This window comes from Pleurodeles waltl, chromosome 6 (assembly GCF_031143425.1).
Source record: "Pleurodeles waltl isolate 20211129_DDA chromosome 6, aPleWal1.hap1.20221129, whole genome shotgun sequence".
Taxonomy (NCBI): Eukaryota; Metazoa; Chordata; class Amphibia; order Caudata; family Salamandridae; genus Pleurodeles; species Pleurodeles waltl.
Window position 1 is genome coordinate 86,783,316 of NC_090445.1, and position 21,793 is coordinate 86,805,108.

General features: G+C 50.0%; 1 protein-coding gene across 1 annotated transcript in view; it reads left to right on the forward strand.

The window, feature by feature from the left end:
* Positions 1–1,702: 1,702 nt before the first annotated feature.
* The window catches only part of GABBR1 (gamma-aminobutyric acid type B receptor subunit 1), a 611,722-nt gene continuing 591,631 nt past the window's right edge, over positions 1,703–21,793 (forward strand). Inside the window, exon 1 of the mRNA XM_069237404.1 lies at positions 1,703–4,020. The gene's annotated coding sequence lies outside the window, so the exon portion shown is untranslated. The remainder of the gene's footprint in view (positions 4,021–21,793) is intronic.

The window sequence follows — 21,793 nt, forward strand, 5'->3', positions numbered from 1 at the left end:
ACACCCCATTCTGCATAAAACGCTTCAACGTCTTATCAGGGGCAGCAAGCACAATATAAATTCAATTAAAATACAATAATGCTATTTTGTTCCAAATGTTTTGGTTCCACCCAGTACCACAGGATAGACCCCATCCAACAGCGCATATCTTTTGGAGTGTTGTTGACATTTCTTAGGGTACACATTGTGCCCCAGACGCAGCCGGCTTTAGGGCGATGCCAGCGATGCAGCCGCACCGGGTGCTGACCTGATTGGGGGGGCAGGGGCGCTGACCTCAGTGGGGCGCTGTGTTTAGCAATAACTTAGAAACTTGCGCTTTAAAGGCACCTGCTGAAAAGTTCCTTGAGTGTCCGGCCTTCAGGAAACAATTAAAATATCAAGATACCTTTTGTGATTAATGTTCCTGCTATGGAGAGAGAGGTGGGACTTTTGTCTAGGGGCAGCTTTGACTCGCCATAAAGTAGCACAAAATGTTAATATACCTGCTGCAAAGAACAGAACGATATTTTATGTGGATAGCTGAGTGGATTAGTAAAGCCAGCCTTTACCAGCGCTTTAAAACAAATGAATGTATGTGAAAGAAGGCTATGGAGAGATGAAGGGCAGATTTGCCGGGTGGTAGTGAGAGAATCCGAGGAGATGGTCATGGGGTGAGGGGGGGGCACCAAAAAAGACTATAGCACAGGGCGCCACCAGCGCTAAAGCCGGCCCTGGCCACAGAGATGAGCGCTGTACCCAGCTCTCACATACATTTCATGCCACAGAGTGCTGTCCCATCGCTTAGGTCAGTGGTTCCCAACTTGTAGTCTGGGGACCCCTGGGGGTCCGCGACTGCTTAGAAAATTAAAAGATATTTACAAATATTGACAAATTAGGTCCCATACTTCCAGTAATGACTCAGTGGGGTCTCCGGATTCCAATGATGATTCAATGGGGGTCCCTGGGTTCCATTAATGATAAAATGGGGGTCCACAGAAGTCAAACGGTTGGGAACCACTGCCTTAGAGAACATCCACGGGATACAGAGCGCTCTCCCAGCTCTCAGAGTACACCTCAAGTCTTAGGGTACACTCCCATGCCGCAAGAGCTGTCTCCATTTCTCAAGCTGCGTTCGTTTGAAGTTGCGTTATGATCCCTTCTCTCAGGAAGCACCCTCCACGCAGTAGAGTGTCGCCCCGTCACGCAGATCGGGGTGCGTCTTCAAGGTCCATACTCCCCTATGCCCCATCTACGTCCCAAGCCTCAGGGTGCATCACCACGCAATAATATCCGCCAGGGTACACTCTTCTGACATGGACTGTGCTCCGCCTCTCAGAGTACATTGCCTTGGAGTAGAAATCTGCTCCTATGTCTCACTTCCACTCTCTAGCGGCAGGAACAAGGTACACACACACGCCGTAGAGTGCTGCTCTACCTTCAACGGTGTGCTTGTACGCATCCTCGTACAAAAACATCGTGCCCGACTCTCAGGTACACGCTCCTGTGCACTAGGGACAAGGTGCACATACAGGGCGGAAGCCCTGTCGCTTATCTTAAGGTGTACCCGTATGCAGTACAGAGCGTCTTCTTAGAGTGCATCTTCATGCAACACTGTGTGCCCGACTCTCATGGTGCACTCCCTTGCACCGACTACTAGATGCAAATACAGACCGGAAGTCCTACCCCATCTCTAAGGGAGCAGTATAGCTCCCCCCACCCCTGAGTCGGGGCTTCTAGCCGCTTCCGCCCAAACGTTTTCTCCCAGCTCTTATTATATGGCGAAGGCGAGGGGTGGTAGTTCTGGACCTCTGTGAGAGGAAACAGAGGGCTGCAGATTTCAGGACCAGGGAGAGCGAGAGGAGGAGGGATCGGGGCTGACAGGAGGCTGGAGAGGGAAGGGAGGGGCCTGGCAGGAAACAGGCACCCTCTCCTCCCTGCATCATCTTCCTCTCCATCCATCCGTCTCAGGCCGCCCTTCCCATCAGGGCCTTGGTGGATAGTGGGGACAGGAGGGTGGGGGAGCGGCGGGAGAGTAGGGAGAGGCGGGGGAAGGGGAGGACATCAGGCAGCCTCGCTTCCCCTGTGCTTCTCTTGTGCACCTGCCGCTCATCCGAGAGAGGGAATACACCTGCCGCTGCCTGAGAGGAGGGAAGGCCAGAGGCACCGCACCATCGTTCCTGGGGAGGAGGCGAGAGAGACCGGGGGACCATAACCCCTCTAACGGGAGGAGGGGAGACCCGGTGCTCCACAAGATCGCTCCGTGGACACCACACCAGTGCTCCTTGGGAGGAGGCAGGCTGAGTGTATAACATCATCGCTCCCCGAGAGGAACAGAGTAAGTGCCACACCACCACCTCTCTCTGGGAGGACACAGGGGTACCACAGCACCACTCCCTGAGAGTAGGAGAGACCAGGCCACAGCAACACACGAGGGTACCACAGCACAAGTCCTCCATGAGGAGGAGGGGAGGTCGGAATACGGCACGACTGCTCCATGAGCACTACATTACCTGTCCTAAACACCGCTACATTTGAAAAGAGGAGGCTGGAGCACACAAATCACTTCTCCCTGAGAGGAGGAGACACCGTGGACACCACTGCCCCCTGGACACAACAGCACAATTCCCTGAGAGAGGGATGGCCGAGCACACCACAGTATTGATATAAGGAGTGGCTGTCGACCAGGAGCGGAGAAGCCAAGGATACCACACTACCTTTCCTTGAAATGAGGGATCGACTCCACACATCAGTTTCCTGATACAATTCTATTCTAAAGACAAGACACGACCAATCTTTAGAGTTGAGGACTCCGAAAACAGGCTGACCAGAGACACCACACAGCTCCGGGAATAAGGGAGGGCCTAGGGCGTCACACTACCTCTGCCTGGAGAAGGTAAGACCAGCTCCAGTTCCTGGTACAAGCGGAGACCTGGAACCCCACAGAGCCGGTTCATAGATAAGAGATCACCATACCCTGGGGAGAGAGGTTGCAATTGGCTCCACACCATCTCTTTCAGGTAAAATAATACATCAGGGTCACCCCAAACTGACTCCCAAGGAGAAGGAAACACTCAATAGTTGTTTCCCAGGAGAAGTGGAGACCAGGGTCACCCCGTACACACTCTGGGAAAAAAACAGTGCCTGGAAATAACAAAACGCATCTATTTGTAAAACCACAGGTCGCTGAGCCTTGTCCTTGGGCACTGGGCAGAAAAAGAGTCATCATCCCACGCTGCCCAGGATCACGGACCGATTGTCGAGAGAAGAATCAGACTCCATTCTTGTGAGGAAAGAGGAGCGCCAGGTGCTGAACACTTGAAGGACAAGGCCAGGGAAGGGGAAACCGTGACTGCCGAAGAAGTGAATGACAGTGCACAGGGTAGCAGGAACGGCAAGTGTTTAGGAACCAAAATACGTGTGCCTGAGAAGAAAAAGAAAGCTGTACAGGGAAGCAGAAGCGCTGGGTGCATAAGAAGTGAAGGACGGTGGCCAGCGAAGGCGAAACTGGTGACAATTTTAGAAGGGCAGGCAGCTGGCTTATCACTAGCTGCTCCCAAGTAAGCAAAGCCAGAGCTGGAAGGGAAGCTGTCTGGCTTCTTAAAGCCTTTAACGAGCTTGAAAGCCGAGGAGGTTGCGGCCTTGGCGGACGGGGCCCGGCCTGGGACCGGCAAGGGTCTAATCAGGCCCAGCAGCAGAAAAAAGCCACCAGCTGGGAGCCGCGCCGGGCCCAGGCTGTGCTGGGGCTGCATCCACTGAAGCCCCCCGGGGAGCTGGATCTGAGCTTCCCGGCATCCCGCTCTAGTAGAGGACGTCTGCGGCAGCGAGTGCGGCAAGACGCACGGCGGGGGCCCCCGGCGCGAGCGCGGCGGAAGCAGTGAGGAACGCGGCGCGAGCGCGGCGGAAGCAGCGAGGAGCCCCAGCGCGAGCCCGGCTGGAGCGCGACGGAAGCCGCCGAGAGCACGGTGGGCCGACGAACGCCGTCCGTCGGAAATCCCCATCATCCATGTCTGCCTCGGTCAGGGACCGGGGGCTGCTCTAAAGGTAAGGGGGCCGTTGATGCTGCGACCAGGGGGAGGCCTGTTGTGTCCTGAGCCCACTGCTGCGTTCAGGCGGGGAGCACTCGTGGTCCATGGCAAGCGATGCTCTATCCAGATGTGAAAATGAACCCCATAATAAAATAAAAACACCACAAGTACGCCGCAGTTAAGTCACCTCGATTGCACATGTTTTCATTAGGTTAACTATCTGTCATAATAATAATGTCTAAACTATGGTATCAGGCCTGACTGTTACCATGACCCTACCCTTTAAGGTTAACCCACCTCTGATTGTACTTTTTTATGCTAACCGTGGCAGCCTTGAACAACTGTGGCCTACCACTAACCCACACACTGGCCCTTTGTGACTCCTCCCCTTAATCTCTCCCCCCCCTTCTAAACCGGTGTCCTAACCCTTGTTCCATCACTAAAACCAACATGAACCCTGACCATCACCCTTACCATCTATTTACCCTCTTTCTAACTCCATTTCTATCCCATGGCCCTTGCCTAAACACAATCCTTACATTAACCGGTAACCTCTGCCTACTCCTAACGTCAATTCTGTGCCCTAGCCCTACCCAATAGCTAGTCACTACCCTGACCTTTACCTTTACACTCTACCTATTCCTAACTCTAATTTTTATCTCGTAACCCATGCATAATCCTCACCTTAGCCTTTACCCTTAAAATCCACCTATGACTAAGTCTAATTTGCTCTCTAACCCATGCCATTGCCTAGCCTGTGTCTAATCCTTACCTTAACCTTTAACCCTATTTTGACAGTTCACCCAAAGATGTACCTATTCCTAACCATAGTTCTGTCCCCCGGCCATTACCCAATCATTACCTTAACATTTACCCGTACCCCAACCTTTACCCTTATGACCTACCTAACCCTAAATCCAGTTCTGTCCCCTAGCCGTTGTCCCCATTAATATCCATAACCATTACTCTTTCTGTAACACAACCTTGGACCCTAATCATAACCCTAACTCTAATCCCTACCTCATCTCTAATTTTATTATCCCACACACGTTTTAGTTGATGTTACATTACTTTTTGAATTGGAAATGTACAGTGTCTTAAGGTCTTAGTTGCTTTACTGTAAGTTTTCTTTAATGTGGAATGTCTTCATTTTGGAAATGTGGCTGTTGTTTTTATTTGACATAGTTACTTAATTGGCCCATCGGAATCAATACTGTTTCCTTCTAATAACGAGCATTCTGCAGTCATAGCCGCATGATATGTATGTAGTTCACAATTATTCTACAAAAAGCTTTCTACTATCCTGTGGTTAGCTTCACTCTCCATACAGGCCTCAATAAAGTAACAGATGAACCACTCATGGGGGCAGCTACCCGGCAGGGACAGAAATAGACCTCCGGGCACAGGAATATTAGCTCTACAATGCCCAATATACTGTTAAGGTACAAGCATACCTTCCGCATAGGGAACAATGCGTTGCTAAGGTAACAAGCGTAACTGATCCGTAGAAACCCAGCAGTCTTGAGGTCACAAGGGATGAATACACAAGAGATTGATACATTGTTCCGGTAACAAGAGTATCTGCCTCGTAGAGATGGCTACAGTGCTATGGATGTAACCAGTCTACCTGCTCCATAGGGCACTGATACAGCTTTCAGGTTAAATGATTTTGCCAAAATGAGAGAAAGTGTTCAAATTACATGTTTACCTGCCCTACAGCGATCAATATAGTGTACAGGTAGCACCATATCTGCCCTAAATTGAATAATACATGTTCAGGTCAGGGGGGTACTAGTCATGCAGCATGCAGGGACCTATACAGTGTTCAGGTACAAGAGTACCTGCCCCATGGGGAACAATATGTTAAGATAACAAGTGTATCCTCTTAGTAACAGCTGAACATTCGGGTCACAAACTATTGATATATATGGGTTTTGTACATCGTTAAGGTGACAAGCATACCTGCTTCATAGAAATCAATACAGTGTTAAGGTAAGAAATAGATATGCTCCACAGCTACTGAACAGACTTCGGGTCATTAGAATTGATACATTGGTATGGTAACATGCATACTTGCCACCTAGAAATCAATAGATGTTAAGGTAGGTAATGTATCTGCTCCACAGGGACTGATACAGACTTCAGGCAATAAGTGCTTGCCCCTAATGGTGAGATACATTTTTCAGGTAACAAGCATACCTCTCCTACAGGGACCGATATAGTGTACAGGTAGCAAGCCTATCTACCCAGAACACAATGTGCAGGTAAGAAAGGCACATATACTTTAAAGATCAATGCATTCTTTGATAAGAAGTGTACCTGTTCCGTATGGCTGATAGACTGATAAGATACCAAGCATACCTGTGCTATAGTAGCCAATATAGTGTTTAGGAAAGAAGGGAACCTGCTTGGTAGAGACCAATGCCATCTTTAGGTAGTACGTATATCTGCTCCACAGGGACAATCTGTAGTTCAGGGCATGAGGACACAACCCTGCAGGTTCCAACGCATTGTTTGGTAAGAATTGTACAGGTGCTTAGAGACTGATACATTGCTATCATAGAAGTGTATGTGACCTGTAGGATTCAAGAGGTCATTCTGGTAAGAAGGATGTCTGCACTGTAGAAATTGATAAAGAGATATTGTAACTACCATTCTGCCCCCTTAAACATTGATTCAGTGTTCAGGTAAGAAGTGCACCTGCCCTACAGTGAACAATACAATGTTCATATCAGAAGAGTACTTGCCCTGTAAAATGCTAAAAGGTTCCAGTGTCAAAAGCAGGTTTTAGTGCCAGAGGGCGTTACACTTTCCTCTTTGGACACCAGCCTAGACACTCTTAACTTTGGGAATATATTTTGACACACACCTCCCATGGTCCTCCATAAAATATGGAAAATATTTTATGGTTCCCTGTCAATTATGGTTGTCCTTATCCTATTGAACGACAATGCCCAAACCAATCTGCAGAATTTCAGCATTGTCAGGGCTACTGCAATTATGCAGCATGGAGGGCCAAATTATGCTGCAAGGTTATGTAAATTATGCGCAAAAACACAAATTATGTAGCACATTCTCTGTCAATATTATTGTGACCCATTTAAGCCCTAAACGTTCTTTTGTGAAATCTGAAAATGATATGGAACGTTATGTCGAAAATACTATAAATCTATAATTATTTTGTTAAGACTTCCCACACAGAATCACATACATTCATTGGCCCTTACCACCCTCTGCTGTTTTATCAACAATATATTAATGAAAGGTAAACAAAACCTATAAGATTCTACTTTCAGTTAGTTAATTTCGTTATCAGCTAAACTCTGAAGAAACCCTTATATCTGGAGAAATACCACTTGTACCTAGAAATAATGCCCCCACCGTTTCTGTATCGGTTAGCAGCTTTTGTATGTATATCTGTATGTTTTGGTGTTTCTAAACAGTGAGCTGAACTGCAGGGGTGGCTCCTTCGCAGTAGATAAGGAGCACCGCCCCCTGTCTAAGCCAGCAGCATGTGCAGGGAGGGGCGGGCTGGGCCATGGTAGAGGGGACGGGGAGTGAGGTGCACGTAAGTGCACATGTGTGTTTGGCCAGCAGTTTTAGGGTGGCAAAACACACATGCACACTAAGGTTTCTTCAATCTGGCTGTGTTTCACAGCCAGGTTGGAGAAACCACACAGACTCCCATGCAGTGTCTGAGCGGCAGAACAAGCCACTCAGACCAATTCTGGCGCTGCTGTCAAGCTAGGTTTATCATGAGAGCAGCACCAGGATTGCATGGGGAGCGTGTGCTGATGTCCCAGGAACTGCTAGGACACCAACACCATCAAGAGGGAACAGGAGTGAGGTAGCCGGCGTCAGAAAGGTAATTTTTGTAAAAAAAAAAAGTATTATTATTTTTTAGGGTCGAGCCTGCGTTGCATGCTCTTGCGCATGCGTATCGCAGCAAGACGCTTTAGTGTTTAGAAAAGGGCTCGGAGCCCTGTCGACGTCACGTCTGTGTTTTTCATTGGTTCGTGGGCTTTCCTATTAAAATCTGCTTGCTTTCATTAGTCTAAGGCATGCATACGTCATGCCTTTTCCGGTGGCTAGACCTCCTTGAGCGCATCGACCAAGTACAGAAAACATGCGAGGCTTGCTGTTATCTGTCCGGCTCGTGGACTACTTTTTTTCTAATTTACTAGCGCGATTTTGCTTGGCAGAAGTCGAGCGCTTTACATAGTTAATTGCACTTTTTCGGGTTAAGTGCATAAATGCACTTTTGCCGATAGGTGAAAAGTCGGGTTATGAGTTTACAACTCTGTCAGCTCTAACATGAGCGAACGCGAGACCCGTTGCATTGCAAATGCTTGTTTTATTTAGGAAGGTTGTTCCATATCCTGGGAGCCAAAAATACAACGGGCTGGCCCCCACATCTCGCTCTTTTGACCTTATGTATCAACAGAAAACTTTGGGAACTTGATCAAAGGGATCTTCCTGGCACATAGGCAGACTGTAGGTTCAGGATAATGACTGGACCTCTCCCTTGAGTGGCTCGGTGAGCAATACACATGACCTTGAGCCATGTCCTTTTTTTCCACTGGTAGCCAATGGAGTGTTTTTAGAGCTTGTCGAATGGATTGGTGCTTTGGGATCTTGTACAAAATTCTTGCTGCTGCATTCTGGATTACTTTGAGACGATTTATCCTCAAATATAGGGAATTCCCGTAGTGTGGACACAAATTGACCAAACTCTGCACCACAATTCTCCTTGTTGGAGGAGGTAGCATATGTAAAAAAAAAAATTCTAAGGGATCTGAAGATCCCAAAGCAAGTACCAGTAAGCTTATTGGCTTACATTTCCAAAGTACATTTTTCATCTATCCAGAACCCTAGGCTCGTGATCACTGGTGCAGGGTTGGTGGGGGATCTCCCAATTGTTCGGGCCATCTTAGTTGCCATCCACTTAATTTGTCATTTCTAAACACCATGACCTCTGTTTTATTACTATTATGTTTAAGACAGCTCCTTGATATCCAATTCATGCCTTCATTGAGGTGAATTGAATTAAGCTGTGAGGAAACACATCCGTTCTCTGGAGTGAGAGCCATGATAATATGAGTGTCATCTGCATATGACACTAAGGCCCTCATTACAATCCTGGCGGTCGGTGATAAAGCGGCGGTAATACCGCCAACTGGCCGGCGTTAAAAAAAATGGAATCACGACCATGGCGGAAACCGCCAACACAGAGAGCCACATTAACATTCCAACCGCCACGGCGGTAGCAACAAACACCGCGGCGGTAACCGCCAACAGACAGGCGGAAGACAGTGTACCGCCCACTGTATTATGACACAACAATCCGCCAGCTTTTCCGGGGCGGTACCAACGCCATCAAAAGCACGGCGGAAACAGTACTTGAAATGGAAACCACTCACCTCTCGACACCCAATGAGGAACCTGGACGCCATGGAGCCCGAGTTACAGGTGTTACCAAAGTTGGTTTACCTCCTCTTTTACCAGGAACATCAAAGACGGCGGCAACGACCACGGTGAGTACAGCACCTAGCACACAGGGGTGGGGGGAGGAAAAAGAGAGTGACACACACACGCAACACGCAACACCCCCACCCCCGCCAACACACACATAAACACATGCAGCAACATTACATTTACACCCCGTAACCCCCTGAAAGAACGCAAGGACCAAATGAAATTATTGTAACAAGTGTAATAATCGAAAATCCAGATACGCCAACATAAATTTAATAGATCAGTATATACAAATATTTACAGTAAGTTCACAAGTCCGAATATTGTTCCATTACATGTCCGTGGACCAGTGGTCCCAAAAAGCATGGGCGAAGCCCACACATGACACCTGCCTCAAAACGGAGAGAACACTGCTGAGGCATCAGGTCGAAAAAAACAGGCACCTCAGGGGGAAGGGGGGGCACCTCAGCCGGATGATGGGACGACGCCACTGCTCCACGAGGGGGCTCCATGCCCACTGCTTGGTCCTGGTGAGTGCAAAGCCACGGTCTCTCAAGTGGGTGGTTTTCCCACTGTTTTATCCTGGGGAGTGCAAAGCCAAAGTCTCTCAAGTGGGTGGTTTGCCCACTGCTTTATCCTGGGGAGTTCAAAGCCACAGTCTCTCAAGTGGGTGGTTTGCCCTCTGCTTTATCCTGGGGAGTGCAAAGCCACAGTCTCTCAAGTCTCTCAAATGGGTGGTTTGCCCATGCATTGGTCCTGGGGAGTGCAAGGCCACAGTGTCTCAAGTGGGTGGTTTGCCCACGCATTGGTCCTGGGGAGTGCAAGGCCACAGTTTCTCAAGTGGATGCTGTTCTCCACTGGTTCTGGAGGGGGCCTGGTGCCCAGAGTGCTTCATCCTGCCAAGGACTGGGTGAGTGGATGATGTTTTCCACTAGTTCTGGAGGGGGCCTGGTGCCCAGAGTGCTTCAAACTGCCAAGGACTGGGTGAGTGGATGCTGTTCTCCACTGGTTCTGAAGGGGGGCTGGTGCCCAGAGTGCTGCACCTGGGGTGTGGCAGTTCCCATTCCCTCACCTGAGTGTGTGAGCCACGAGATTTTCTGGGAACAGGTAGCATGATACTCTATGGTGGCAGAGACACACTCCTCCCTGTGGCGACTTAGCCTGCCAACTGCTGGTACTGCCAGTGCTGGTTGTGGTGCCTCATGTAGTGTGTGCAGGGTCCAGGGCGTCTCCTGCAGCTTGGGACGACTGCCCACTGGGGATGATGCTGATTTCGGCTGTGGTGGGACTGGCTGGGCACATCGCGAGGCAGGTGGCGGTGGCTGCGGCAGTGGCTGTGTCGGAGATGCTGCTGGTGGTGCTGGTGTCAGCACCTGTGGAGGGAGACAGCAGGACGACTCCTGCAGCATTGGACGGCTGCTCTCTGGGGATGATGCTGGGGACTGTACCAGAGGCAGCAGACGTGAAGGTGGAGGTGCAGGTGGCGGTGCAGGTGGCGGTGGCCACCGCCGTACAGGTTGCTGTTATCTCTTGCAGAACGGGTGACACCAGTCCCTCACCCGGAGTCTCCGTGCCCTGAGCTGACTTCCCTTTGGCCTTGTGTCCCTTCCCCACCTTGGAAGTCGTTGCTGGGACCTTGGCACTATCCTCTTTTGTCTTGGAGGAGGCCTTGCTGGGTGGTTGGTGCGGCTTTTCCCTACGGCATGTGGGCTCCTTCTTCACGTTGGCAGGTGGTGGAATGGGGTGATCCTTGGCCTCACTAGGTGGCACACTGGCAGCCCTGATGGGTGCAGCCCGCGATGTTGCTGGACTTGCAGGGACCGCAGTGCTCGAGGATTTTGTGGCTGAGGTGCTGGATGGGATCTGTTCATTCTGGCCCTAGGGGAAGGACAGGGGGGAGGTGTAGGGAAGAGGTCAATGTTAGCCAGGAAAAGTTTCTTTGACACACTGGGACGGGAAGATGGAGGGGGTTTGGGAGTGGAGGAAGAGGTGGTTGTAGGAGGTGTACGTCTGCTGAGTTTGGGTGAGGGTGCATGGGCTGGAGGCTGTTGTGCGGTGGATGGCTGTTGAGTGGGTGTGTGCCTGCGTTTGTGTACTTTGGGAGGAGGGCTCACCGACACACTGGGAGAGGACACAGGACGTGTGCATGGTAGTGGTGATTGTACGTGAGCGGTGTGTGGTGATGGGCGTGCTGGTGATGGAGGTAGTGGCTGATGATGTAGTGCTTGCAAATGTGTGTGGAGACGAGACTGGGAGGGAGGTGGATGATGTGGAGGAGGGGGACACAGTGGAGGCAGTGGATGTTGGTGTGTCTGCATGGGTATGATGCTTGTGTGAGTGCCTGTGGGATGTGTGGTGCTTATTTTTGCCTGAGCCACTTTTGTGTGTTGATGAATGTGCATGCTGGTCTGATGGTGTGCTTGGGATAGGCTGAGGTAGAGGGGATTGGGTCTGGGTACTGGAAGTTGGAGGAGGGAGGCTGGACACAGTGACAATGGCTGTCATCAGTGCAGAGGCCAGAGCCTGAAATGCTCTCTGTTGGGCTGCCAAACCAGAATGGATGCCCTCCAGGTATGCATTTGTTTGCTGCAAATGCCTCTCGACACCATGGACGGCATTCAAAATGGTTGGCTGCCCAACAGTGAGGGATCCCAGGAGGTCAATAGCTTCCTCACTGAGGGCAGTAGGGCTGACTGGGGCAGGGCCTGAGGTGCCTTGGCGAAGGAGATGCCCACCCTCCTGGGTGAGCGGGCACGGGAAACACGCTGAGGGGCTGCTGGGAGGGCGGTGCTGGTGGGTGGGTGGCGGCTGTACCTGTTGTTGCTGTGGGCACAGAGGTGCCCGCCACCGCAAGGGAGCTCCCATCAGAGGAGAAGTCGCTGTCGCTGGTGTCTCCTCCTGTCTCCATTGTGGAGCTCCCCTCGCCCTCCATCCCACTGGTGCCTTCAGACTCCGTACATTCACCCTCCTGAGCCATGTGGGTTGCAGCTTCCTCCTGCTCCGGTGCCAATGCTCCTCCCCCAGATGATGCTAATGCACAAATGGACAGGGTGACAAAACAAAAAGGGGGGAAAGACAGGGGAGACACATGGTCAATGCCAGCAACAACACCACCGTTGGCGGACACAACACACAGGGAGCAGCCCTATGCACTAGGCCATGCACTAACTGTACTTGGGAAAACCACCTGCCCATGGGGGACTGTGCCTAAGCCCATTTGATGCACACCTGGAACCCAGAGGAGCCTGACTAGGTGTAGATGGCCACTACCACTTTCTGGGTTGGTGTGCCACAGAGCCTGCCTAACAATGGACCTACCCTAGCAAGTTTGTCCTGGCCTAGGGGAGCCCACAGCCCACCTCCCCCACCCAGACACCTCATACAGTGCGCAGAGTCAGCTGAATGTGACTGTACTCACCCCCTTGTGGCTGCTTTGATGCCCTCAAGCGCCCATCCAACTCAGGATATGCCACCGCCAGGATCCGGTACATCAGGGGGGTCATGGTGCCACGGGCACCCCTTCCACATTGGGAGGCCATCCCCAGCTGGGCCTCTGCCGTCTTCTTGGTGCAGCGGCACAGGTCCTCCCATCTTTTGCAGCAGTGGGTGCTCCCTCTATGGTAGACCCCCAGGGTCTACACTTCCTTGGCAATGGCACGCCAAATACCCTTCTTCTGGTGGGCGCTGACCTACAGGAAAAGTGAAGTAAGAATGGATTTTACTCCCCGTCCGGTTCTTCTTACTCATTGGCCACAACTTCGCACCCTGGCCCAGAAAAACATACACTGACCATCCTGGCCTCAGCACACCCCCGTATCTTCCATCCACCCCACTCCATACATTCATGTCCCATCCATCATGCTCACAGTATACTCACCTGTTTGTCTGGAGGACCGTAGAGTAGTGTGTACTGGGGGAGGACCCCAGCCACCAGGTTGTCCAACTCCTCCGCGATGAAGGCAGGGGCCCTTTCTCCAGACACTGTAGCCATTGTCGCCTCCAGACTCCGATCACAGCAGCACTTGCAGTGTAGGTCCTCTCCTGTTGAAGGTCAGGTATCAAGTGAGTGAAGAGATAGAAAATGGCGGTTATGTCCGCGGTGGTGCGTACCGTCAACGCCGGCGTACATCGTCATTGGCTGCTGGAACCCATAGGGCCCAATGATAACCAATGCTGAATTGCGCTGCGGTCTTCGTCCGCCTACCGGGACGCTGCACAACGCCAGCGCAGTTACCTCATTTCCCCTTGTCCCTCCTTACAGGTCAGGCAGCCGCCATTTCAGGGGGCCACATGGCAGGGCAGCTAACTGCGTCACAGCACTTTTGGGCAGGAATACGGACAGACAGTGCCACACACCGATTACATCACAATTGTTCAAAACACCCTTGTGCAAGCTATGTGCTGTCTGACCCTCTGCTCACCCTTCTCCTCCATAGGGCACATCCGCTGGGGCAGATGATGAGATGGCATCATCCTCCGGTATACAGACCCCTGGTGGACCTGTCGACTATGGAAGACAGACACATCATTATCACCTACAGACTTGATCGTTCCACAATCCAGGAACTATGGGCCTGATTCTAACTTTGGAGGACGGTGTTAAACCGTCCCAAAAGTGGCGGATATACCACCTACCGTATTACGAGTTCCATAGGATATAATGGACTCGTAATACGGTAGGTGGTATATCCTCCACTTTTGGGACGGTTTAACACTGTCCTCCAAAGTTAGAATCAGGCCCTATGTGTCCAGTTGGAGCCAGACCTGATGTCAGCTATCCGCCATCCCACAGGAATTCCCCCCTCTAGTGCAGGTCCTGTCAGTACTCCATTTCCTGGCCAGTGGGTCCTTTCAAACAACAGTGGCCATGGCATCAGGTATGTCACAGCCAATGTTCTCTAACGTGTTGTCCAGAATGTTGACTGCTCTGCTGAAACACATGCGCAGCTACATCGTTTTCCCTCAGGTGGAGGTTTTGCCCACAGTGAAAGGTGACTTCTATGCCCTGGGACATATCCCCAACATCATTGGTGCCATTGATGGTACACATGTGGCATTTGTCCCACCCCACAGGAATGAACAGGTGTACAGAAACCGCAAAAGCTACTATTCCATGAATGTTCAGATTGTGTGTTTAGCAGACTAGTACATCTCCCATGTGAATGACAAGTATCCTGGCTCAGTGCATGACGCTTACATTTTGAGGAATAGCAGCATCCCTTATGTGATGGGGCAACTCCAGAGGCACTGTGTGTGGCTTATAGGTGAGCCCAAAGTCCCAACACAGTTTGAATAGGTGTCTGGGTATCGGAGAGTCCTTAAGGGTTGGTGTGTGTCTAACAGTTGTCCCTCGATATTTGCAGGTGACTCTGGTTACCCCAACCTGTCATGGCTACTGACCCCAGTGAGGAATCCCAGGACAAGGGCAGAGGAACGCTACAATGAGGCACATGGGTGAACTAGGAGGATAATAGAGCAGACTTTCGGCCTCCTGAAAGGCCAGGTTCCAGTGCCTCCATCTGACAGATGGCTCCCTATACTACTCACCGAAGAAGGTGTGCCAGATAATCGTGGCATGCTGTATGTTGCACAACCTGGCTTTGCGACGCCAGGTGCCTTTTCTGCAGGATGTGCCTGATGTTGGTCTTGTTGGTCTTGTGGCAGCTGTGGAGCCTGTGGACAGTGAGGAAGAAGAGGCAGAAGAAGAAGATATAGACAACCGAAACAACATCATCATGCAATACTTCCAGTGAAACACAGGTAAGAGACTGGCACTGATCCTTTTCATATCATACTACTGTAGGACATTGCATGATTCTGCCTTTTTTTTACCTCTGTGTATGGACCCTGACAGTTCTGCCTTCTGCTATGTTTATTGCTGCCCAACATCTGTAGAACATTGGTATGTGAAAATGAACATTGACATTGCTATTTGTCAGAGAGGTTTTAATAACACACTTGTGAAAGTACTGACTCCAGATCGTTTTGTGATTAAAGGGTGTTTTTTTAAGTGCTATTTAGTGGAGGGGTATGTGCAATGGGCTGGGGTGATGGTGGAGGAATGTCCATGGTGGAGTCCAGTCTATTGGTCTCACAGGTGCATAGTCCAAGGGGACATAGGAGGTGGAGTAGTGGCAGTTCAAGGTTGTCAGGGTGACATAGTGGGACACAAGGGTGACAATCAGGAGCGTCTTATTTCCTGGCGGGGGTCTTGGCAATGTTCTCTGTCTTGTGCCTGGATCTCAGGGACTGTTTGCGGGGTGGTTCTCCTTCTGCAGGGGGTGGGGTGCTGGTGGCCTGTTGGTCCTGTGGCAGGACCTCCTGTCCACTAGCACCGGCGGACGTGGAGGGCTGTTCATCGTTCAGGCTAGTGTCAGGGGCCCGTTGGTGTGCCACTGTCTCCCTCATGGTGTCGGCCATATCTGCCAGCACCCCTGCAATGGTGACCAGGGTGATGTTAATGGACTTCAAGTCCTCCCTGATCCCCAGGTACTGTCCCCCCTGCAGTCGCTGGGTCTCCTGCAACTTGGCCAGTACTGTGCCCATGGTCGCCTGGGAATGATGGTATGCTCCCATGATGTTGGAGAGTGCCTCGTGGAGAGTAGGTTCCCTGGGCCTGTCCTCCCCCTGTCGCACACCAGTCCTCCCAGCTTCCCTGTTATCCTGTGCCTCTGTCCCCTGAACCGTGTGCCCACTGCCACTGACCCCAGGTGCCTGATTGTCTTGGTTTAGTGGGGTTGCCTGGGGTCCCTGTAGTGGTCGACACACTGCTGATTGACGTGTCCTGGGGACAGAGGGATGGGCCCGCTGGGTGGGTGCTGTGGCGGTGTTTCCTGAGGGGGGATGTTCAGTGGTGGTTTGTGACTGTGGCAGGGGAACCAACTGTCCCGAGGTCCCTGATGGGCCGGGCTAGTCATCTTGATCCAGGCGTGCAGAGCTGCTGTCGTCACTGTGGGCCTCTTCTGTGGGGGGACTGGATGTGGCTGCCACCTCCTGTCCGGTGACGTTGGGTAGGGGTCCTGTTGGGGTGTAAATGCATAGTTATTGTATCTGTGTGTGCCATCTTGTGCAATGGGTAAGTTACCCTCTACTCTTGTGCTTGCATTATTGGCTTGGCCCGTGTGTATTTGGTGATTTTGTGGCCTGGGTGAGTCTCTCGACTGGACATGCTTTGGTGATGGGTGTCCATGCATTGGTGTTACATGCAGGGCTTGGTATTAGGATGTGTGGGGTGTGATAGTTAGGTATCTGTGGGGTGTTGGGGTGATGGGTGTGAGGGTAGGGGTAGGAGTTTGTGATGGCATGCAGGCAGGGTGTGGGGGATAAAGTAGTAAAGATATGACTTACCAGAGTCCAGTCCTCCTGCTACTCCTGCGAGGCCCTCAGGATGCATGATTGCCAAGACTTGCTCTTCCTATGTTGTTAGTTGTGGGGGAGGAGGTGGGGGTCCACCCCAGTGCCCTGTACAGCTACCTGGTGTCTGGATACCACGGAACACACCTTTCCCCGTAGGTCGTTCCACCTCTTCCTGATGTCATCCCGTGTTCTTGGATGCTGTCCCACTGCGTTGACCCTGTCGACAATTCTCCGCCATAGCTCCATCTTCCTTGCACTGGAGGTCTGCTGCACCTGTGATCCGAATAGCTGTGGCTCTACCCGGATGAATTTCTCCACCATGACCCTGAGCTCCTCTTCAGAAAACCTGGGGTGTCTTTGAGGTGCCATAATGTGGTGTGGGTGATGTGTGAGGTGATGTTTGTTGTGCCGTGTGATGTGTTGTGTTGGTGTGTGTTCTTTGAGGTGCGTAGATGTTGTATGAGTGATGGTGTTGTGTGCCTGTGGATGCTGGTGTTGTGTTTGCTATTCTCTCTCTCTCTGTGCTTCTTCCAGAAACGTCGTTGTAAGGGGTTGTGGGTAATGTGGGTGTGTGTTTTATAGTGGTGTGAGTGTATGGGTGTGGCTTGTGTATGTGTATCAGGTGTGGTTATTTTGAATTGTCCAATGTGGTTGTGTTTTGTATGTGTATGTGTTTGTGTATTTTGAGCGCAGCGGTGTGTACCGCCAATGGTTTACCGCGTTTGAATGACCGCCGCGTTGATTCATGGGTCGTGATAGTGTGGGCGTATTTTTGTTGGCGTGACGGTGTGGGTTTTGCTATCGCCAGTTTATCACTGATCTTAGGTGAGGCGGACTTGTGTGGGTGTCTGTATTGTTGAGCAACCTCCACTTTCCCGCCATCCGCCAGTATGGCTGCTGGCGGCTTTCCGTACGAAAAAGGACGGTGGGCTGCCAGTGGTCATAATATGCGGCGCGGAAGACCGCCACCACTGGCGGTCTTCAGCATTGCGGTAACTCAGCGGTCTTGCGAAAAGACCGCCGAGGTCGTAATGACCACCTAGGTCTTGAATTGTCGTTCTAAAGTATTCTCCTGGGAGAAAAGATTTCACAATGTTTCAAGAGAGCCAGTTAGAACCAGGATGTTTTGGCGATATACTTGTTTGAGTGGTTTGAGTCCTTTTCTGTCAGTTGGATGTAAAACCCATTAGGATGAACTCAGAAAGCCATGACTGAATCAAATAATTTTTGGCAAAGAGGAGAATATAGGTCTTCATGGGTTTCACCATCAGGTAGTTTGCTGATAACCAGGGTTGGATGCTTTGAGGCAGGCTTAAAATCTCTTTATGTTGTTGGTTCAGATAAGTTTGAGGTAGAGTTTGTTGCCATGTCAGAAAATAAAATATCATTACAATTATGCTACAGGCTGTTAACATTATATCAGAGGGTAATTAAATAAACATATGCAAGGTAATCAGGAACAATATCTGATGCCCAAATAGGCCAATGCAGTTCATTGTGCTTGGGGCGCTCCATGCATCAAACATCTGTTTAGGATGTAAGGGTTGTTACATTGGTTTAGGTTTTTAATACCCTCAGATTACTTGTCTGTAAAATTATCCACCTGCAGTCAGTGTGGAGCCATAAATATCTATGCTCATCATCCCATTCTAATGTTCAGTGCATTGGTGTGTACAGCACCATAACATGCCAGTTCTCACAATCCTTAAGTAGGTAAATCCCTGTAACATCACCTTTATCAACATTGCTCCATCGCCTCTCAATTTCTCCCCTCTGTTTCACCTTTCCCTACTTCACGTCTCTCTCTTTCCTCATTGTCTTGTTGTATCTACTCTGTGCCTCACCTTTTACCAAATCCCTGGCTGTCTCCCTACACTGTTTCTTTACCTACTCCTACCTCTGACTATCTGTGTCAAATCTCTGTACTGCCTATCTTTCTCTTTTTCACCTTTCTTTCTCTCTTTCTCTCGTGCTCTTTCTCTCTCTCTCTCTCTTATTTTCCATTCTTCATCTTACTCTTTCTACCTCAGCTCTCTCTACATCTCAGTATATCTACCACATCTCTAGCTCAACTCTCTCTTCTTTGCCTCTTTCTAACTCCCATACTTCTTTGTACCTTTCACCACCCTCTGTACGTTGCTATTTGCCTTATATTTCTTTGCTAATTCTCTCTGCATCATCACTATCTACTTTGTATCGCTATATTTCTCTCACTACCTCATGCCTTAATGCCCCACCCCCATATATCTCATACCTTTCTCTTATTTTTTCCACCTTATATCTAGCTCTCACATTGTATAACCTTACCTATATCTCTACTTCCTCTTCGCTCCCTTCCTCTATACCTTTCTTTCTAGCTACCCCACCTTTTCCTCCTTATCTTGTTTCTCCGTCCCTCACTTATCTCTTTACTTTCACTCTTTTTGCTTTTAGATGATTTTGCGTTTCCCCATTTCTAAAAGTTTGATGTATAATTAAATCCTGTGTGGCATCTAGATGGGGTTGAATCAACTGAAAATCAGTAACAAATTCATAGTTGTTCCGTACAAGAGACCCCAAAATTTGTCTTGCCTGGGACTCCACAAATCCTTACAATGACACTGCTTCAAACTCCTCTTATTTATACCAGTGTTACTTACTGCCATCTTTCTTCCAACCCTTTTAGGTTCCTGACCATTTACATTATATTGCACAAGCAGTGGGCAGGTCCAGAGCTGAACCAGAGATGAGCCTGAGCCAATAGTTTTTTTGGCTTTAAGAGCCAGAGTATTGTGCCCAGTGTGAGACTACTGCACAGTTTACACATGTATCAGCTGCATTTTAAAAATGGCAAGTATACAAAAGCTCAATAGTAAATAAAGGATAGTACAAATGTAATGTATTTATCCACAAAGAAAATCCTTTTCTCAATTAATCTATCTTTCTGTTTGCATTTTGTGACAATTCGCATAGAAAAAAGCTTGGCTTGCTCTGCATCTTCTTAACCAAAAACAGACATTTGGCTGGAGCCATCCTTTCTTCATCCATCTTCATACACCAGTTAAACATAGCTAATTTCCTGTATCTAAGCTAAGATCTAGTGAAAGAGAGTGCGTTGCATTAGATCACACAGTTGGGTAAAGTGAGTAGTTGGGGTTACAACACGTATTTTCTGCACCAATATCTTGCAGACTTAGGCCCTCATAACGACCCTGGCGGGCGGGGGAAAAGTGGCGATAATACCACCAACAGGCCGGCGAAAAAAAAATGGAATTATGACCATGGCGGTTACCGCCATGGTCATCCGCCACTTCTCCACTCCGACCGCCAGGGCGGTGACAACCGCTGGGCTGGAGACTTCGGTCTCCAGCCCGTCCGCCATCACCAGCCCGCCGGCGGTATCAGGACCCTGCATACCGCCATGGATTTTGGGTGGTTTCCCTGGCACTGATAGGGGCCTCTCCCACCTCCCTTCCCCCACACCCCTGACCCCCCTATTGCCCCCCAAAGGTGGCAGGACCCCCCTCCCCACCCCCAACATCAACATACACCCCCCAACCCCACTCCCAACATCAACATACACACCCCCCTACATGCACACATACACTACAACAACACATACCCGCACACATACAAATATAAATGCAAACAGACCGACCTGCACACATTTTCCAGACACACACCACACCCCCCGCATGCATACACGCACTCACACACCCCCTCTACATACTCACACCCCCATGCACGCACACAACACACCCTCACCTAACGGACGATGACCTTACCTTGTCCGGTGATCCTCCAGGAGGGGACGGGATCCATGGGGGCTGCTTCGCCGCCAGCTCCCCGTCACCAGAACACCGCCACACCGAATCCTGGGTTGGGATTCGGTGAGCGGTGTTCTGATGACGGGGCGGTGGAGGTGGAGCAGCCTCCACTTCCCTGCCGACCACCAGTATGGCTGCTGGCGGCTCTCCATCCGAAAAAGGACGGAGGGCTGCTAGCATGATTTGCTGTGCGGAAAACCCCCTCCACTGGCGGTCTTCAGCACAGCAGTACCTCGGCGTTCTTGGAAAAAGACCACTGAGGTTGAAATGAGGGCGTTAGTCACTAAGCAGGTGTCCACATATCCTTACACCTGGCCAGTAATCCTATTCCTAACATAGCACATGCATGCCCAAAGCATAAAACACACCTGCCATGATAGCATCTACCCCTTCTCTCACTTCGAGCTACATTCATAGCTTTATAGCTCTTTTAGTGAATTAATTTAACTGTAACGCCTGATAGCATTTATTTGTAGATTAATAACCAGGATTCAAAGAGGTGTTTGTCATAACATGGAGTGTGAGATGGCTATGCTATACAGCCCTAGCAAGCACTCTCCAATCAGCTGCATGTCTTTTATATCCTGCCTTCTCAGGATCCTCCAATTTGCCAACTACCCCTACACCTTGTCTGTCACATGCTGGCTGTAAATGCAAAGCTATAAAGTGGCCACGTACCATTTGTGAACATATCTGTCTTTATAGTTAGCAGCGCTTTGCATTTTGGGATTCTTATATTAGGGAAATGGACTAGAAGTCCCAGAATGCAAAGTAGTGTTGTACAAACCAGAATTGTCTGAAGAAGTCCTGCTTGACAAGAATATAAATGTCCTCATTGACTGCGCATTACTCGCTACCGTAAAAGGCTCTCAGGAAATACATACATCTTCTAGTTTGTTAGAACTGGGGTTTCTGATTGGCTAGGGTAGGCACCTCAGCCAGGCAGGGACCAACACTCTAGTCAGGATAAGGGAATTACAGGAATTACATACCTGCACACCCTCTTGGCAGGTTGGCACGAGCAGAGACAATGTGTAAAGCATTTGCACAACACATACAACACTAGTGACACAATAAATACACCACAAATAAAAGAAGACTCCACAACCAGTTATATAAAAATATACTGTATTTCATATAACATCATTAGAC